The sequence below is a fragment of the Schistocerca piceifrons genome, chromosome X (assembly GCF_021461385.2).
Source record: "Schistocerca piceifrons isolate TAMUIC-IGC-003096 chromosome X, iqSchPice1.1, whole genome shotgun sequence".
NCBI classification, from domain to species: domain Eukaryota; kingdom Metazoa; phylum Arthropoda; class Insecta; order Orthoptera; family Acrididae; genus Schistocerca; species Schistocerca piceifrons.
The window spans coordinates 883,302,073-883,323,480 of NC_060149.1; the positions used below are offsets into that span (position 1 = coordinate 883,302,073).

The 21,408-nt window shown below is 41.8% G+C and overlaps 1 non-coding gene across 1 annotated transcript; it reads right to left on the reverse strand.

Annotated features, from left to right (window-relative positions):
* Positions 1 to 20,269: 20,269 nt before the first annotated feature.
* On the reverse strand, positions 20,270 to 20,344 carry Trnat-ugu. Its single transcript has one exon. It is a non-coding gene; the product is annotated as a tRNA-Thr (tRNA).
* Between the last annotated feature and the right edge of the window lie 1,064 nt (positions 20,345 to 21,408).

Sequence of the window (21,408 nt, forward strand, 5' to 3'; positions counted from 1 at the left end):
GGCAGCCGTGACAAGACATCAGCTACATTATTGTCTATACCTTTAATATATATAATGTCATAATCAAATTGTTGTAGGAAGATGGCCCATCTCATAAGTCTATTGTTCATCAATTTACATTCTTGCAGATAGCTCAAGGCTTTATGATCAGTAAATACTAGTACCTTTCTTCCCTCCAAATATACTCTAAATTTCTGAAAACCAAATACTACAGCTAACAGTTCTTTCTCGGTAATCCCATACATTAACTCATGCATTGTCAGCATTCTGCTTGCAAATGCAATTGTTCGGTGTTCAGTCTCCCCATTTATCACCTTTTCTTAACAAGTTACAATTAAAATCCCCATTCAGAACCAAATGTTCATCATTCCAGAAAACGACTTTCAGTTTTCTCATCAGGGCAACAAGCAATATCACCATCCTCCATCTGACCATTTAATCCAGCTTCATTATCCATTTTATCACCACATAAAATTTAATGAACGTTTATTGGCACATTCTTAACTTCAACCGATATTTCTTCATGTGCAACACCATTGCTAGAAACATGAGAAGTATCATTCACTCTAATTTGAATCAGCTCACCCTCATTTGTTGCATGAATTTTCTCATCATTAAATAATGCACTTAGACCCATGTCTACTACCTCCTCGCAACTGTCTCCATTGCTATTTATATTTTTGTTCAAATGGTTCAAATGGCTCTGAGCACTATTGGACTCAACATCTTAGGTCATAAGTCCCCTAGAACGTAGAACTACTTAAACCTAACTAACCTAAGGACATCACACACACCCATGCCCGAGGCAGGATTCGAACCTGAGACCGTAGCAGTCCCGCGGTTCCGGACTGCAGCGCCAGAACCGCACGGCCACCGCGGCCGGCTTATATTTTTGTTATTTGCACCCACAACCATTTCTGTTTTTTCTTCCATTGTTTTAACAGATTTTTCTGAGCATAAACCTACATTATCTTCAACATTTATTGGCTGATCCCCTTCATATCTATCAAACATTTCCTTGATATGTAAATTGGATTGATAATAAAATCTGCTTTTATTCCATTGCCCATCATGCTCTCTTCTATGCGAATTTCTGTATTTATTGTATCCCCCCAAAACCTTTCACTTCCTATAATAGCATCCATGTGACGTACACCCATTTCTACACTTTCCCTGTGATATTGATTCTTTGTTTTATTGCACCCTGCCTGGTCCTTTTCCCTGCATTATCACCAGCCCCCTTGCGGACCTTGAGTGTTTTTTTTCTCGAAATTAGCATTTGGTGGTCCCTCATGCCTTTCCCCCTGTTCATCACTACTCCTTCTCTGCTCAAGGCTATCCCTCCTTCCTACAAAATTCATATTCCCTCCAGACTGTCTATTCCCCCAATTTCTGTCATGATTACTGTGACCATTTCTGTCATCCCTCAATCGATTACCACTGCTTCCATTAAAGCTATTATAGTTTCCCTTATCCTGATTTCTACCATTCTGTGCAGCACACAAGGGCCTGTAGCAGAGAGCTCTATCCATATTTTCAGTGAAATTGAGAAATTCTTCCATAGAATTGTTTGGACTATGAATCAGCTCCTACTGTAAAGACTGAGGCAGCCTTCTCTTCAAAGTTGAAATCTCAGTCAGCACACCTAATGGCCGGTCCAAATGAATCAATTTGCTTAATTCTTTCACAAAAAACTCCCTCATGCTTTCCTTCCCAAATTTGTATTCTGGCCCATTCAAAAAATCATTTTGTAGCCTCAACTGCTTCGCATGTCCCCAGAACTTATTCAGAAACGTTGTCTCAAATGTCTTAAAATCTACAAATTGCTCAGCATGTTGATTAGCCCAGGTTTGAGCTGCTCCTTCTAACTGCCTTTTTATATATTTTATTTTAACACACTCAATCATACCAGGTATAAAACAGTCTTTGCAGGCAGCCATGAAATCCACTGCATGATATCTGCCCTCTCCACTAAAGGGTTTGGTAGGGAATCCTTGGCCCATAGGTGACCCTAACAATACACTTCCTTGTCCAGCAGCTACACTGTTTACGGTTTTTTGTAAATTATTCACTTCCCCTTCCAATTTTTTATTGTTATCTCTAATTCATTTGTTGCACTCATATATATCAGTTTTAATTAACTTGAATTCTGCATCTGTTTGCTTTTCATATAAACGAGACCCTTGTTCCTGTAGCTGAACCTGCCTCACCAGATCACTCTGCACAGCTTCAAATTTGTCAGTTAGCCCCTTTTTTACTTCCTTAACCTTGTCACTAACTACCTCTACCAATTTAACATTACTGTCAAGTCTACTCTCAATATCTAGAAATTTGGCCTCTAGTTGACCAACTTTGTCAGATACAGTTTTTATTTCATACCCAGGCTCCGTTTTTAATTCCTGAAATTTTGTGTTCATACTACTTTTAAATGTATTGCTAAGCTTGGATTCCAACTCCTCAACTAACTCAGATTTCATACCCTCGATTTTTGAATCGATGCTCTCTATCTTGGAATCCATATCTTCTAATTTTTTATTCAATTTATCAAAAAATTCAGAAAGTTGACTTCCTGGCATCCAACCGATTTCTTCCTGTATTCCACGATTACTAATATCACTCCCTACTTCTGACTCACATTCGCTTTGCGCCTTTTCAGTTTCCTTGGCCATTGCTGACGATTTGAAACACTAATAAAATTACGCAACTGTTGCTGTTACTTATCTCGCTTGATGCTTCTGCACGATGTACTCCAGGTGCGAGTCAGTAATCGCCGTCTGCGGTGAGGAGATGCCGTGGCGACGCTACAACGATGATGCGACGGCTGCGTCGAGACGGAAGTGGCTAGGACGCGGCAGCGTGGTTTGGCCGCGACACGCGGTGACGACGATGCGCTTGTTTGTGTCGCGACAGAGACGGTTGGGCCGCAACACGTGAAGCCAGCGACACAGGAAACAAACAGCGACACTCGGACAGCGGTGTAGCACGTGGATGCCGTGGCACCACAATGAAGACAGCAACACGGGCGGGCAGTGGTGTAGTTAACAGTGACCCGCTACTACAGTCGGGACGCGGCACGTGAAAACAGCGACACAGCAAACAAACAGCGGTGTAGCATGTCAATTCCGCGGCACTACGATGAAAATATTAAACACAGGCGGGCAGCGGTGTATTTAGCAACGTCCCGCTACTATTGAGCACGGTCTTGTGGCGGCATTAACACGAAAACACGGCAGTTCTCAAATCTTATGAGACACGCGGCGGCTCCGACTTTAAGTATACATTCAGGTACTGTCTGTACTATAGTCTTTTCCGTAGTCCCCTTATACACATCAATTATGGTATACTGCAACTGCTGCTACTATTGCACTGCCTGTAGCTCCGAGCCCCCACACTGACTATACATAGGCCTAAAATCTCGCTGGAACACTCGACCACAAAATAGCATGGAACAGAACAGTCCGATCCTGAACGAGCCACCAATTGCAACTTCACTCGGGTTTGTACACAACCTTTTATCATGACTCGTCTGCAAAAGGGTTTCGGTTGTGCACAGTTGCATTCGCGCCCTATATTGAGTAAATAGCCAGCCTAAGTACAGCAGTGAATGAATTCAAGTATTTGTCTAAATCACGATCGTTTACAAATTATTTACACAGACAACAGTTTAGAATGAAAACGATTTTATTTTACTAAATCACATCCACAAAACAAATTGATGGCCACGTGATACTATGTCGGCGCCTCATAGACGCACCGACCTTACCGCACCGACGGATCACGATCAAAAGACCACGACTTTTGTCCCCTATCCTCTGGCCTGTGTTCGGTCACGTGACGCTACATTAGTCAAATATATTATTTCTAAACATGGCCATCATGCATTTACAATGTTACAATATTAAAATACATAAAACTAAATACCTTATATTATTTTGTAGACAATCATCAGATTATTTACATATTTAAGGGCACTCCACTTTTTGGCAGTTTCACCCCTCTTCTTTTGTTTAACCGCGTCTTTGCCTAAAAGGTGTGGCATACGAAATACTCATTTTGCTCTACATAGATCGAAAACTGAACAGTACCTTCACAATAAAAGACAATAACTTATTATGCAGAGGCTCTCAAAAATCCTTACAACTCAATTTTTATATAAAACATGTTCTTTAATGTCCAAAATATTATCCCTGCTGCTATGCTTTAAATTTGAGTTTGAACTATTTTGAAGAGCTCTTACGTTTATGGAGTACTCCTATTTCATTGATCAGATACCCAGCAAATCCAATGATTAGCAAGACAAGCACACCTTACATTATTAACATATGTACCAAGTTTTGCACTGAGACATATGCAATTAAGTAACTAAGTAATTCAATATGAAACTGTTATATGCTGCCTCCTCTCTTTATCAAGAAGGTGACTCCATAAATATATTGACTTGTGCATGCTACACCCCAACTGTTCTTCCACAGTAAACATTACCACATCCAGCAAATTAGTTATACTATTACAGTATGCCTTGTAACCTCACAAGTAGTCGAGCCATCTCCTGAAGGGCAGTTGTTCGGCGAGGTTCTTCTGTAACTTAAATGCAGAGATGACAGACTCTTCTGATGCCACATTCAGGGGCCGCAGTTCAAATGGTTCAAATGGCTCTGAGCACTATGGGACTTAACATCTATGGTCATCAGTCCCCTAGAACTTAGAACTACTTAAACCTAACTAACCTAAGGACATCACACACATCCATGCCCGACGCAGGATTCGAACCTGCGACCGTAGCGGTCACGCGGTTCCAGACTGAAGCGCCTAGAACAGCACGGCTACACCGGCCGGCGGGGCCGCAGTAGTAGGCCTCTTTGGTGGTTGGTGGAAGTGGGTTGGCAGAGGCCAATGGTCCATCACCCTGTGCGTGGTAGCAGTGGAGTGGTGAGTGGTTGTGTGGTAGCTGCTCGATGTATTGTCATAAAGACATTATTAAAACATGCATTTATTGTTGATCAACTATAGCTATCGCGATGGTACTCGGAGAAGTCAGTGCCCCCAGGATGTAAGCTGTGTACAGCCTTCGAGGAGATGCGACCGTCAGTGTGGTGCCTGACCGCTTACAGTGATGGTGATGAGGGCGGTGGCTGTGTAAGGACGCCGACCACAGCAGCAAGCGACAGCTCGTACAGGCTGCTGGGTGTGGTATCACGTATCGATACCACCCCACGGAACGGCAAGTTTCCGTCTGTGGGTGTACGACCGCTGAGCTGTACCTCCAGTAGCTCCGACACCTTCGTTCGGCTTACTACAGCGAGCCTCATCCTAGCTGACATTGAAATAGCTGGACTCTTTTTCTTACGACATTATTTGTAATGATTCTTTGTAAACTTGGCAAAATACAAATCAAGTAAATCTTCTGTTTGTTGTATTATCTTGTTCACTAATCATTTCTGCTCCTGTCCAGCTTTTCTACAACAGTTGCTACACTACTCTGAAGCCCACCTCTCCTTATCGTTGTACACAAAGTCGCACACAACACTGAGCAGCCCCCGGACTCAGCGCGCAGAGGCGTGCAAAATCACATTGTGGACGCAGAGCGAATGAGATGGCTCGCAGCACAAGCAGTGGCTGCCCACACGAGCAGAGGCAAGCAGCAAGAGTTTGAAGTCAGTTGAACAAGCAGTAAATTCCAGGGTAGAAGGAGGGCAGCAGCTGAGGTAGGCCCCCAGGTGACCTGCTGGTTCGAGTGCACTAGCTCTACAGCATTGAACCTGGCGCTAACATCATGGCCGCAGCTAGCAGTGGCGGAATCCAGAGAGAGTGACTGCTTGATCCACGCAGGCTTGTAGATCGGAGTAGGTTCCCCGTCACGACTGGCGGCTGCTGGACTGCGATACCTTCGATTAAAAATTAGAAGTATTTATGTGTTCTTCTTTTGCTGCAGCATCGATAAACCACAAAAAAACCATGACCTGGATGTGGAGCAATCAGACCACCAATGCTGCAATGGCTCTGCCTCTTTGCCCTCCTGTCTCTTGGCTGCCCAGAAATGTGGTAATTACCAGATGTCGAAGTGGTAGTACTTGTTGTATCAGCGAGCATCTTCTAATGTAACAACCTCTAATCAACCCCACTTCCAAGGCTTTTTCGGGCGCTGATAACCTCGCTGTTGTGCGCCCTACAACACTAATCATCATCATCATCACCAAGGCTTTTTGCGTTAGCCACAGCAGGTATCTCAGTTTTATTGAGCTGTGCCCCGCTACGGTCGCAGGTTCGAATCCTGCCTCGGGCATGGATGTGTGTGATGTCCTTAGGTTATTTAGGTTTAAGTAGTTCTAAGTTCTAGGGGACTGATGACATCTGAAGTCCCATAGTGCTCAGAGCAATTTTAACCATTTGAGCTGTGCCCAGTGCTCAACCATTTTTCTAGTTAAAAAGTGTTGGTACTGGCACATTGGAAAAGGCTATATTCGCATGTATCGAGTCAGTTACACCTTACCCTCTTAATTACTTGTGGCCATATTGGCTCCGTTTTCCAATTGTGACTGTGTAGAATAATTAATAATTTCTCCTCAGAGTCACTTTTATTTGTTTTATATTTAGTTTAACGTATTGCTATGCGTTTCTAGCATGTTGTGCTCATCTTCAGGCGTTTATACATACAGAAAATTGTTACTAAAAAATAAAATGTCTTAAACTAAATAACCATAGCGCTTTTTGTTTATTGTTTGCTGCTGGTGTTGCTATTGGGATATTTTGAGGGAGGGCGGACAACCACTGCCCTCCCTCCAAACTCCCCAGCAGCAAACAATAAACAAAAAGCCCTATGCTAATTTAGTTTCAGACATTTTAATTTTAAGTAACAATTGTCTCTAAGAATAAACGCCTCAATACGAGGAGAACATGCTCGAAATGCGTTGCAATATGTTCAGTGAAACGTAAAACAAACGAAAGTATCTGATAGCAGAAAACAAAAATTAATGTCCTTACCCTCTATTCAAAGGTGACACAAGGGAAATCCTTCAACTAGAATGACACACACACAGATTGCTGTGGCAGTATTCAGTGCAGTAGAAATCTTCTCCCGCTGTTATGCTCAGCACAATGTGATACAAATTTGAGGCAGTAACTTTTTATCATAATACTCAGCTGAATTTGATATTTAACAATTATCAGTGTTACAAACTCCACCGTATTAGCAGGCCTATTTAATGCAATTCCATTATAGATCTGTTGTTGAACAATATAGAGTAATATTAAATGCAGTGGAAGTAGTGAGTAGAATAATGTATATATGATTAGTACAAATGAGAAATAGTTTCTTGTTTCCTCGCTCTACTGTTTAGCTATAGCACGTCAGTTATCAAGCCATAGTTCATGACAATAAACAGTGTCTGCAATTACAGGATAAGATGCAGTAACATTAAATAAATATGCAAAACTATTTTAATTCCAGTTCCACCATCTTAGTGAGCACTACATCCTTACTCCATATATATATATATATATATATATATATATATATATATATATATATAACCACCACGTGTTCGAATCTTAAAGAAATATATATATATATATATATATATATATATATATATATATATATATGTATATATATCTTTATGATTCGAATCTTAAAGATATATATATATATATATATATATATATATATATATATATATCTTTAAGATTCGAACACGTGGTGGTTAACTTTTGTAAATTTTATTGTATCTAAAATTCAATGCAAAACAGTCGCTGCATTTAGAGAAAAATTAAATTGGTTTGTGAAAGTTTAACTGAGAAATCTTATACCGAAATTAATTTACCATCCATGTGGACCGAATCTGGAATTTTTCTTCCAGAATTATTGGCTAGCGTGACATTTTAGAGACATGAAAGTGGATCATAGAGGGAAGAAAAATTCCAGTTTTCAATTGTAATATTCATGTAAAATTCCTGGATGAAAAGGTAGTTTTTTAAACCTAAAGAGAAATCCAAAAGATCAGAATAAACATTTATAAAAATTCCCAGCTGCATCAAAGAGTGAGACTTTAAAAAAAGTGGGAATTAACTTTGTATATAGCTGAGGAGATAACTGCAGTTAGTATTGATCATCTTGCGAATGTTGCAATTCTTCTTATTCCCTTGCTTGCTAAGAAAATTGGAGAGGAATTCCGCCTTGTGAAAGACACCTTCGTAGTTTTGCTTCCACCCAGACATGTTTCAGAACCTTTTGCGCTATCTTCAGTGGGTTTGTTTACTTTCCTTCAGCAAAATTGGAATATGTTAACCTTTAAAGAAACTTTTGGTACAAAATATGTGTATTTGTAAAATGAGCGATAATTGTCAAATGTTTTTACATTGGTTTGCATACAGTACAGACTTGAGGCATTTATCATTGACTTGAGGCATTCTATGTTTAGACATGTCGTAAATAAACAACATATAACATGTAACAATTCTGCAGAAGGAAAATAAGCAAACCCGCTAAAGGTAGCACAAAAGGTTCTGAAACATGTCTGGGTGGAAACAAAACTACAACGTTGTCTTGCATGAGGCGCTGTTAGTATGATGTATGTGAGGATCACTTTTGCCATGCATATTTTGTAAACATCTCTAGGCACAGGCAATATTCTGAGGTTACTCCAAACCATAAGTAATTGATGTTATAGTGATCTTCCCTTCAGTTATGTTAGACAAGAGCTGGTGGTGATGCTGGTGGTAGCAGTGTACTGAAAATGTTTTTACTTCAATGTCAGACGTAAATAAAAGTGTCCATAACATAGATTGAAAGAAGCTACATAAATATTCAGTCATGTCTTGATAAGATACAAAGCGGTGCAAAGATTGGCAACTTGCTTTAAATGTCGAGAAGTGTAAAACTGTGCACTTCGCAAAACGAGAAGAAGTAAGAGACATGAAAGAGAATGATCACATAGACTCGTCCGTGGATAAAGCAGATGGCAGACTTTGGTTTATTGGTACAGTGGTGGGGTAGAGCAATCAGCCTGCAAACGAGTTTACTTACAAATCAGTCGTGCCAGCCATCGTAGTATACTGGTCAAGTGTGTGGGACCCGTAGCAAATAACACTAACAGTGGAGTACAGAGAAGAGCACCATGAATGAGCAAAGCTTTGTGAAGTCTGTGGGAGAGAGTCACAGAGATGCTGCAGAAAGAGAAGGGGCAGAGTCTTGAAGATGGATGTAACGTATCCCAAGGAAGCCTACTTACAAACTTCCAAGAACTGGCTTTAAATGTTGACTCTAGGAATATACTACAACCCTCTATGTGTCGCCCTCACAGGGATCATGAGCACAAGACTAGATTAATTACAGTGGCACAGAGGCATTAAAACAGTCATTCTTCTTGCACTCCATAAGTGAATGGAATGGGAAAAAACCCTAACGACTGGTACTATGTGGATGTACATGCAAACTCTAATATATTGAAAGAACCTTCTAGTCCTCTTTTTTAGTGCACAGATGATGGTGAGAACGACTTTTAACCCACACCAATGGTGATAGTAGTAAGTTTGTAATGGGATCTGGAGGTTCAAAATGTGATTTAACTCCGAGGAAAGGAAAACAGTGTACAAACTGCATAGATGTACTTCCCAGAATAATCTCTTTCATTCACTGAACAGTAGTAATCAATATCCAGAGGATGGGAAAATATTGAAGTGTGCTTTGTCAGAAAATTTGGTATATATAGAAACTTGGTATAGCATATTGAAAGAAATAGGCAGTTGGTAAATAATAGGTTTGAAATCAGGCAGAAAGAAGGCTAATGTGTTTGGTTTAGTAAAAGGTTGGCAGATTACATTAAAGTCTGTTATTTTTTTGTTGGAAATCTTAAAAGCAGTTGGTTTTAGGCGCTTTAATTTGAAGGCCTTCAATCTAAACGTTCTAGATAATTTCTTATTTTGTATAAGGCAACATGGTGTTGCTAATACAACTCTAACTTGTTTTTGGTTTGTAAGAGCTTTGAAAACTTATGTTGTGATTCATATGACTTTGCCTTTCGAAACCATGTCTGTAAGTGATTGTGAAAATGATGATTACACTCCATTGAACAATTTGTGCCAATTTTGGGAAATAATGCTAGTAATAAACATTTAAATGAAAGTGACTTGAATGATTCTAATGACACTGACATGCCTCAGCTAATTCTTAATTTTCACTCCGATGATGTGAGTGAGTCTGTGGAAGGATACCAGGTCTTAGCTTATGTAGCAGGCTATATTCTGAAAAACATAGATCTACTAGATGACTGTGAAACATGTAAAAGCAGTCTCTACTTATCTTTGTAACTGAAAATCATTTATTTACTTTAGTTACGCAATTTAAAGTGAATAATGAAGTTCTTCTCATATGAAATATGCAAGTGAAAATGTTATAATTTCCTTGGTGACCCCACATGATCAGTTGTATGATTATCTAAAGATGATGATAGTTTAAAACAATATTCTCTCTGCTCTGTGCAGTGTTTTGTAATAATATGTCATGGAAGAGGCACTTCTAAAGACAAGTTTACCATTCATCGTATATAAATACGTGAAATAGAAGAAAAATGTGGATAAAAGGAAGTTGTTTGTACAGCAACTTAAAAAGAGGACGAAGTTTAAGTCATTTTAATAAACTTTATGTCTCATTATTCATCATATGTAAAATTACAGTTACCTCTCTACACACACACAAATATGTGGTGTTGATCAGAGCAAGACCTGGAGAGCGATAAACAGTGACTATCATAGCGACAGTACACTAAACTGAGAGTCCCTCTATTTGTAAGCAAAAAGAACTCATACATCTTAGTCACACTGGTGTCATACTTTATAATGCACAGCCAGCAGTTTTTAATCTGATAACAGGTCTGTCCTATGTAAAAGAATGTTTCTGCTGTTCTACATCTACATCTACATGGATACTCTACAAATCACATCTGACAGGAAATCACAAATCCAGTCATATAACTGGCAGAGGGTTCATCGAACCATCTTCACAATTCTCTACTATTCCAATCTCGTAGAGCGCGCGGAAAGAATGAACACCTATATCTTTCGGTACGAGCTCTGATTTCCCTTATTCTATCGAGGTGATCGTTCCTCCCTATGTAGGTCGGTGTCAACAAAATATTTTCGCATTCGGAGGAGAAAGTTGGTGATTGGAACTTCGCGAGAAGATTCCGCAGCAACGAAAAACGCCTTTCTTTTAATGATTTCCAGCCCAAATCCTGTATCATTTCTGTGACACTCTCTCCGATATTCCGCCATAATACAAAACGTGCTGCCTTTCTTTGAACTTTTTCGATGTACTCCGTCAGTCCCATCTGGTAAGGATCCCACACAGCGCAGCAGCATTCTAAAAGAGAACGGACAAGCATAGTGTAGGCAGTCTCCTTAGTAGGTCTGTTACATTTTCTAAGTGTCCTGACAATAAAACGTAGTCTTTGGTTAGCCTTCCGCACAACATTTTCTATGTGTTCCTTTCAATTTAAGTTGTTCGTAATTGTAATACCTAGGTATTTAGTTGAATTTACGGCTTTTAGATTAGACAGATTTATCGTGTAACCGAAGTTTAACGAGTTCCTTTTAGCACTCATGTGGATGACCTCACACTTTTCGTTATTTAGGGTCAAATGACACTTTCCGCACCATTGAGATATTTTTCCTAAATCTTTTGCAGTTTGTTTTGATCTTCTGATGACTTTATTAGTCGATAAAGACAGCGTCATCTCTAAACAACAGAAGACGGCTGCTCAGATTGTCTCCAAAATCGTTTATATAGATAAGGAACAACAAAGGGCCTATAACATTATCTTGGGGAACGCCAGAAATTACTTCTGTTTTACTCGATGACTTTCCGTCAGTTACTACGAACTGTGACCTCTCTGACAGGAAATCACAAATCCAGTCATATAACTGAGACGATATTCCATAAGCACGCAATTTCACTACGAGCCGCTTGTGTGGTACAGTGTCAAAAGCCTTCCAGAAATCCAGAAATACGGAATCGATCTAAAATTCCTTGTCAATAGCACTCAGCACTTCATGTGAATAAAGAGCTCGTTGTGTTTCACAGGAACGATGTTTTCTAAACCCATGCTGACTGTGTGTCAATATACGGTTTTGTTCGAGGTAATTCATAATGTTCGATCACAATATATGTTCCAAAATGCTGCTGCATATCGACGTTAACGATATGGGCCTGTAATTTAGTGGATGAAATCTACTACCTTTCTTGAATATTGTTGTGACCTGTGCAACTTTCGAGTCTTTAGATACGGATCTTTTGTCGAACTAACGGTTGGATATGATTGTTAACTAAGGAGATAATGCATCAGCATACTACGAAAGGAACCTAGTTGTTATACAGTCTGGACCAGAAGACTTGCTTTTATTAAGTGATTTAAGTTGCTTCACTACTCCGAGGATATTTACTTCTACGTTACTCATGTTGGCAGCTGTTCTCGATTGGAAATCTGGAATATTTACTTCGTCTTCTCTTGTGAAGGCATTTCGGAAGACTGTGTTTAGTAACTCTGCTTTGGCAGCACTGTCTTCGATGGTATCTCCATTGCTATCGCTCTTTTTTCTCTGTTCCAGATGCAGCTGTCAATAGATGAAGCTGATGATGAGACTCTGATAGAGGGGTTGTGAAGTGAATGAATAAAGTAGTGTTGGTAGGAATTTGTATGTTCATTATCAGCAGTGTAAAGAACATTTGTTATTTAAAAAGGTATGGGTACAGAAAAATATCTTCCAAGTTAAGAAGATCAAAAAACGTTACTGATGTAGTACATTGTTTCTGCAAGTGTCATTAACAAAAAATTTTCATACACTCAAGCAGTGCGTATTTCCTCTGCTTCCAATTAATTTTTCAGTCGATATAAAGAAGTATTTTGTCAGTTTCGTAAGTTTAATTTGTTTGAAAGTAAATGTACAGAAGGACGATTCTGCGTGACTGAATATGAATAAATATTAATCAATAAACATTAAAATGAATCAGTTTTCGTAGACATTAGAGTATATTCTTATTTTTCAATATATAATACAGGGTGATTCAAGAAGAATACCACAACTTGAAAAATGTGTATTTAATGAAAGAAACATAATATAACCTTCTGTTATACATCATTACAAAGAGTATTTAAAAAGATTTTTTTTCACTCAAAAACAAGTTCAGAGATGTTCAATATGGCCCCCTCCAGACACTCGAGCAATATCAACCCGATACTCCAACTCGTTCCACACTCTCTGTAGCATATCAGGCGTAACAGTTTGGATAGCTGCTGTTATTTCTCGTTTCAAATCATCAATGGTGGCTGGGAGAGGTTGTCGAAACACCATATCCTTAACATACCCCCATAAGAAAAAATCGCATGGGGTAAGATCAGGGCTTCTTGGAGGCCAGTGATGAAGTGCTCTGTCACGGGCTGCCTGGCGGCCGATCCATCGCCTCGGGTAGTTGACGTTCAGGTTTCATAACTAACCTTTTTCGTAGGACTCTCCATACAGTTGATTGTGGAATTTGCAGCTCTCTGCTAGCTCTGCGAGTCGATTTTCCTGGGCTGCGAACAAATGCTTGCTGGATGCGTGCTACATTTTCATCACTCGTTCTCGGCCGTCCAGAACTTTTCCCTTTGCACAAACACCCATTCTCTGTAAACTGTTTATACCAACGTTTAATACACCACCTATCAGGACGTTTAGCACCATACTTCGTTCGAAATGCACGCTGAACAACTGTCGTCGATTCACTTCTGCCGTACTCAATAACACAAAAAGCTTTCTGTTGAGCGGTCGCCATCTTAGCATCAACTGACGTTGACGCCTAGTCAACAGCGCCTCAAGCGAACAAATGTACAACTAAATGAAACTTTATAGCTCCCTTAATTCGCCGACAGATAGTGCTTAGCTCTTCCTTTTGTCATTGCAGAGTTTTAAATTCCTAAAGTTGTGGTATTCTTTTTGAATCACCCTGTATTACTCTCAGTTTTTCTAAATGAACTCCTTGTCACCTTTTGACCCATCATTTCAATTTCGGTCGTGTGGCCATTATCAAGAGGAGAAAATTGCTCTTTAGCACAATTCACATATGACATACTTGCATCTCGTGTCAGATGATTTTTGGGTTTCAACATGTACTACAGAGCAATTATATCCATTTGATAGTTGCTACACAGTCGAAATTGCAATGTTAGGCTTAAAAATATAATTTTACAATAAAAAGGAGACCATGATGTCACTCACAAAATTTTACATGACTGTGAACCCAAGTACAAGAATCTAATTGTAGATTTTGATTGAGATTTCTCGAATATATTACATTGGAAGGTCACAGAAATGTTTCCAGTCACGCACATTGCCAAGAGACCTCGAGGTCCTCCCCTAAAGTACATGTTAAAAATATTGACATCTAATACTCGTATTTCGAAAAGCTATGATACGAATTTTCATGCCTTTTTCCCGTATTCGACGTTCACAGCCAGGCCACTGGGAGTGGCGCTGTCGTTCTCTGCCTCCATATTCTAACAGGGGCAGTGCATTTCTTATATTTTGGTGTTCTGTGAGACACGTAGAAGACAAGCCAAATCTTGAAGGACGCCTTCGGTACCTGAACCACAATCATCTTTTAATTAGGACCAAGGATAGTATTCTGTTAGATGAACCATTGTAAAGCCAACAACAGAAGTTAAGTATCAGTTATTTACCTTTGTCTGTTTGGCTAAACGTAAATATTGCAAATAAAAGTGTGTGAATTTTACCCAAGCAACAGCGTGTCTATGTGGCCGTATTATAAATCTCTACCTCGTATCCGCCACCTACATCTGCTGATACAAAACAACAACTATTTCTGAAAGTCAAGAACTGTTGTACTGATATGAACTTGTACATCAAATACATCCTGCATCTCATGAATGAACAGAACGTCATGTTACATGGCTGGAAACGATACAGCATTCTTTGCAGGCAAATTGGACATTCCGCACTGATACACCGACAAATCCGGCAACTCCGTTGTGACTATGGGCCTATGCAAACACGATAGTTCCTTTCTGACATTCTGTCACGTCTCCACGTCACCTCATCTTACTGCCCTCATTCCATACAACACACACACATCACTTCACTGTCATGACTTAGTCAGCTGTGGAAAGTCATCTGAGCGCCTTGTGCCATATCTAAAGTGTTCTAAAGCGAGTATGTGCTTTTTCAAGAGGTGACTAATACTTTCGCTGGTGTTCAAATGGTTCAAATGGCTCTGAGCACTATGGGAATTAACTTCTAAGGTCATCAGTCCCCTAGAACTTAGAACTACTTAAACTTAACTAACCTAAGGACATCACACACATCCATGCCCGAGGCAGGATTCGAACCTGCGACCGTAGCGGTAGCGCGGTTCCAGACTGTAGCGCCTAGAACCGCTCGGTCACCTCGGCCGGCTTCGCCGGTGTGTTTCATTGAGGTATCGAAGCTAAACTGCTGTACACTGAGGTGACAGAAGTCATGGGCTTCCTCCTAATATCGTGCAGGACTTCCGTTTGCCCGGCGTAGTGAAGTAACTCGACGTGGAATGGACTCTACACGTCGTTGGAAGCCCCCTGCAGAAATATTGAGCCATGCTGCCTCTATAGCCGTTCATAATTCCGGAAGTGTTACCGGTGCAGGATTTTATGTAAGAACTGACCTCTCGATCATGTCCCGTACATGTTAGTTGACATTCATGTCGGGCGATCTGAGTGGTCATATCATTCGCTCGAATTGTCCAGAATGTTCTTCAGGCCAATCGCGAGTAATTGTGGCTCGGTGATATGGCACTTTATCACCCGTAGCAAATCCATCTTTGTTTTGCGACATGAAATCCTTGAAGGGCTGCAAATTGTCTCCAAGAAGCTGAACGTAACCATTTCCAGGCAATGATCAGTTCAGTTGGATCAGAGGACCCAGTCTATTCCATGTAAACACGGCCCACTTCATTACGGAACCACCAACAGCTTGCGCAGTGGAGCCGTGCGGTCTAAGGCGCTGCAGTCACGGACTGTGCGGCTGGTCCCGGCGGAGGTTCGAGTCCTCCCTCGCGCATGGGTGTGTGTGTTTGTCCTTAAGATAATTTAGGTTAAGTAGTGTATAAACTTAGGGACTGATGACCTTAGCAGTTAAGTCCCATAAGATTTCACACACATTTGAACATTTTTTGCACAGTGCATTGTTGACAACTTGGGTTCATGGCTTCGTGGAGTATGCGCCACATTCTAACCCTAACATCAGCTCTTACCAACTGAAATCGGGACTCATCTGACCAGGCATGGGCTTTGGAGTCATCTAGGTTCCAAACGATATGGTCACAAGCGCAGGAGAGGCGCTGTAGGCCATTAACGCCAAATTTCGCCGCACTGCCCTAGCGGATACGTTCGTCGTACGTTCCAAATTGATTTCCGTGCTTATTTCACGCAGTCTTGCTTGTCTGCTAGCACTGATATCGCTACGCAAACGCCGCTGCTCTCGTTCGTTAAGTGAAGGCCGTCGGCCACTGCGTTGTCTGTGGTGAGAGGTAATGCCTGAAATGCGTTATTCTCGGCACTCTCTTGACTCTGAGGATCTCGAATACTGAAATCCTTAACGATTTCCGAAATTGAATGTTCCACACGTCTAGCTCCAACTACCATACCGCGTTCAAAGTCTGTTTATTCTCGTCGTGTGTCTATAATCGCATCCGAAATCTTTTCATATGACTCACTGGAGTACAAATGACAGCTCCGGCAATGCACTGCCCTTTGACACCTTGTCGATGCGATATACTACCATCTATATACAGGGTGTTTCAAAAATGACCGGTATATTTGAAACGGCAATAAAAACTAAACGAGCAGCGATAGAAATACACCGTTTGTTGCAATATGCTTGGGACAACAGTACATTTTCAGGCGGACAAACTTTCGAAATTACAGTAGTTACAATTTTCAACAACAGATGGCGCTGCAAGTGATGTGAAAGATATAGAAGACAACGCAGTCTGTGGGTGCGCCATTCTGTACGTCGTCTTTCTGCTGTAAGCGTGTGCTGTTCACAACGTGCAAGTGTGCTGTTGACAACGTGTTTATTCCTTAGAACAGAGGATTTTTCTGGTGTTGGAATTCCACCGCCTAGAACACAGTGTTGTTGCAACAAGACGAAGTTTTCAACGGAGGTTTAATGTAACCAAAGGACCGAAAAGCGATACAATAAAGGATCTGTTTGAAAAATTTCAACGGACTGGGAGCGTGACGGATGAACGTGCTGGAAAGGTAGGGCGACCGCGTACGGCAACCAAAAAAGGACAACGCGCAGCTAGTGCAGCAGGTGATCCAACAGCGGCCTCGGGTTTCCGTTCACCGTGTTGCAGCTGCGGTCCAAATGACGCCAACGTCCACGTATCGTCTCATGCGCCAGAGTTTACACCTCTATCCATACAAAATTCAAACGCGGCAACCCCTCAGCGCCACTACCATTGCTGCACGAGAGACATTCGCTAACAATATAGTGCACAGGATTGATGACGGCGATATGCATGTGGGCAGCATTTGGTTTACTGACGAAGCTTATTTTTACCTGGACGGCTTCGTCAATAAACAGAACTGGCGCATATGGGGAACCGAAAAGCCCCATGTTGCAGTCCCATCGTCCCTGCATCCTCAAAAAGTACTGGTCTGGGCCGCCGTTTCTTCCAAAGGAATCATTGGCCCATTTTTCAGATCCGAAACGATTACTGCATCACGCTATCTGGACATTCTTCATGAATTTGTGGCGGTACAAACTGCCTTACACGACACTGCGAACACCTCGTGGTTTATGCAAGATGGTACCCGGCCACATCGCACGGCCGACGTCTTTAATTTCCTGAATGAATGTTTCGATGATCGTGTGATTGCTTTGGGCTATCCGAAACATACAGGAGGCGGCTTGGATTGGCCTCCCTATTCGCCAGACATGAACCCCTGTGACTTCTTTCTGTGGGGACACTTGAAAGACCAGGTGTACCGCCAGAATCCAGAAACAATTGAACAAAAAAAATGGTTCAAATGGCTCTGAGCACTATGGGACTTAACTTCTAAGGTCATCAGTCCCCTAGAACTTAGAACTACTTAAACCTAACTAACCTAAGGACATCACACACATCCATGCCCGAGGCAGGATTCGAACCTGCGACCGTAGCGGCCACGCGGTTCCAGACTGTAGCGCCTTTAACCGCTTGGCCACCACGGCCGGCAACAATTGAACAGCTGAAGCAGTACATCTCATCTGCATGTGAAGCCATTCCGCCAGACACGTTGTCAAAGGTTTCGGGTAATTTCATTCAGAGACTACGCCATATTATTGCTACGCATGGTGGATATGTGGAAAATATCGTACTATAGAGTTTCCCAGACGGCAGCGCCATCTGTTGTTGAAAATTGTAACTACTGTAATTTCGAAAGTTTGTCTGCCTGAAAATGTACTGTTGTCCCAAGCATATTGCAACAAACGGTGTATTTCTATCGCTGCTCGTTTAGTTTTTATTGCCGTTTCAAATATACCGGTCATTTTTGAAACACCCTGTATGTGCAGCTCGCTGTTCAAAAACAGTTCAAATGGCTCTAAGCACTATGCGACTTATCATCTGAGGTCATCAGTCCCATAGACTTAGAACTACTTGAACCTAACTAACCTAAGGACATCACACACATCCATGCCCGAGGCAGGATTCGGACCTGCGACCTTAGCAGCCGCGCGGTTCCGGACTGAAGCGCCTAGAAACGCTCGGCCACAGTGGCCCGCCAGCTTGCTCTCCCATGACTCTTGTCACCTCGGTGTATAAGGCACTTGCACTTTCTTCATCGATGAAAAACAACTGACTATGTTCTTTCTATGACTGTATGAAGTGTAAATTGACCTTGTTTACAAATGAAATCGTGCTGCCCTCTACACTGTAGCGCACATAACATTGCAGGCCAACTGGGACAGTGATCTCTGACATGGTACAAGCCATCTGCAGTGTCTTGTAATTTGTTTACAACACTGAGAAGTGGATTCACTTCAGATATTAGTTAAACATGTAACGGAGAACTGGAAAAGTAACAGCAATGCTAGGTGATGTTACAGTTGAATTTTTAAAAATTTAAGTGTACAAAACACCAAACATTTATCTTACTACACTGAAGCGCCAAATATATTGGTACAGGCATGTGTATTCAAATACAGGGATATGTAAACAGGTAGAATACGGCGCTGCGGTCGGCAACGCCTATTTAAGACAACAAGTGGCTGGAGCAGTTGTTAGATCGGTTACCGTTGCTACAATGGCAGGTTATCAAGATCGAAGTGAGTTTAAACATGATGTTACAGTCGGCGCACGAGCGGTGGGACACAGCATCTCAGGCCGGACGTTGGTGGCCAAGCTAGCCGGCCGAAGTGGCCGTGCGGTTAAAGGCGCTGCAGTCTGGAACCGCAGGACCGCTACGGTCGCAGGTTCGAATCCTGCCTCGGGCATGGATGTTTGTGATGTCCTTAGGTTAGTTAGGTTTAACTAGTTCTAAGTTCTAGAGGACTGATGACCTGAGATGTTAAGTCCCATAGTGCTCAGAGCCATTTTTTGAACACAGCATCTCAGAGGTAGCGATGAAGTGGGGATATTCCCGTACGACCATTTCACGAGAATACCATGAATATCAGGAATCCGGTAAACCATCAAAGCTCCGACATCGCTGCGGACGGAAAAAGGTCCCGCAAGAACGGGAGAGCAACCCTTCCGCAAATTGATGCAGATTTCAATGCTGGGTCATCGACAAGTGTCAGCGTGCGAACCATTCAATGAAACATCATCGATATGGGCTTTTGGCACCGAAGGCCGACTCATGTACCGTTGATGATTGCACTACACAAAGCTTTACGCCTCTCCTGGGCCTGTCAACCTCGACAATGGACTGTTGATGACTGTAAACATGTTGCCTGGTTGGACGAGTCTCGTTTCAAATTGTATAGAGGAGATGGACGTGTACGGGTATAGAGACAACCTCGTGAATCCATGATCTCTGCATGGGACTGTTCATGCTGATAGAGGCTCTGTAATGGTTTGGTTCGTTTGCAGTTGGTGTGATATGGGACCCCTGATACGTCTAGATACGACTCTGACAGGTGACATGTACGTAGGCATTCTGTCTGATCACCTGCACCCTCTCATGAAATTACAATGAAATCCAGACCTTTAGCTGCTTACAGAAGTTGATAAATATCAACGGGGACAGTTGAAAATGTGTGTCCCGACCGGGACTCGAACCCGGGATCTCCTGCTTACATGACAGACGCTCTATCCGACTGAGCCACCGAGGACACAGAGGATAGTGCGACTGCAGGGACTTATCTTTGGCACGCTCCCCGTGAGACCCACACTCCCAACTTACTGTCCACACACTACATTTGTAGTGGCCCTGCCCACTATGCTCATTACTCGCGGCAGTCAATCTACCGATTCCCGTAATAGTTCGGGCAATATGAGTGCATCCGCACTGAAGAAGATCATTGTCCGGTAAGCTTTATCTACGGGGTGAGTCACTAACTATTGCCACCTAGAATAACTTCGAAAGTATGATAGGAGCTGAAAAGTCTGTGGGACAAAAGTTGCATGGGACAACGGGGGCCATAATATGACGTTGGTTTTTTGTTGCTAGGTGGGGTCGCTTCAGAGATATGAAGGTCAAACTTTTTTTTTTTTAATGGGATGCTATACTTTACTACTTATCTTCTGACAGCGGCTATAGAGACGAATCCAATGATGTGTAACAGTAAGGTCTTTAAAGGTGAACGAAGGTCACAAAGGTGGCATGAACGTCCATTTACAGAAGGTGTTCGAAGTGATGACCATTGGTATCAATGCAGTGCTGCAATATGACGGGCAGAGCTCTCACCGACAGTGTTAAGCAGACTCGACTCGCGACCCAGCCCCCCCACTCCACTTCTGCCAGTGCCTTAAACAGCGCACACTCCGCTGCAGACTGAAATATTCGTTCTGGAATACGGACACGTGCTAAGGTGACGGAAGCAGGATTTTATTTAATGTTAAAAATGGAAATTTTTGTTAAGTTTTCTGCACAAAATTAGATAAAGACTTATCAGTCCCTCCTTGAACCTCGAGGCGAAGATAAACAAGTCGTCAGTTCTAGTAACTTCCCTAAATCGTTCCAGGAAATTGGTGGGGTGGTTCCTTTGAGAAGGGTATAGCCGATTTCCTTATCCACCGTTTCGTAATCCGAGCTGGTGCTCTGTCTCTAATGCCGACGCTCTCGAGTGGACGTTAAGCTCTAGGTTTCCTTCCTTCTTCCTTCATCAGTTCTATACCACCGTTATCTCGGTAGCAGTCGGATTGCCCACAGAGAATTTCGTGCTACTAAACCGGAA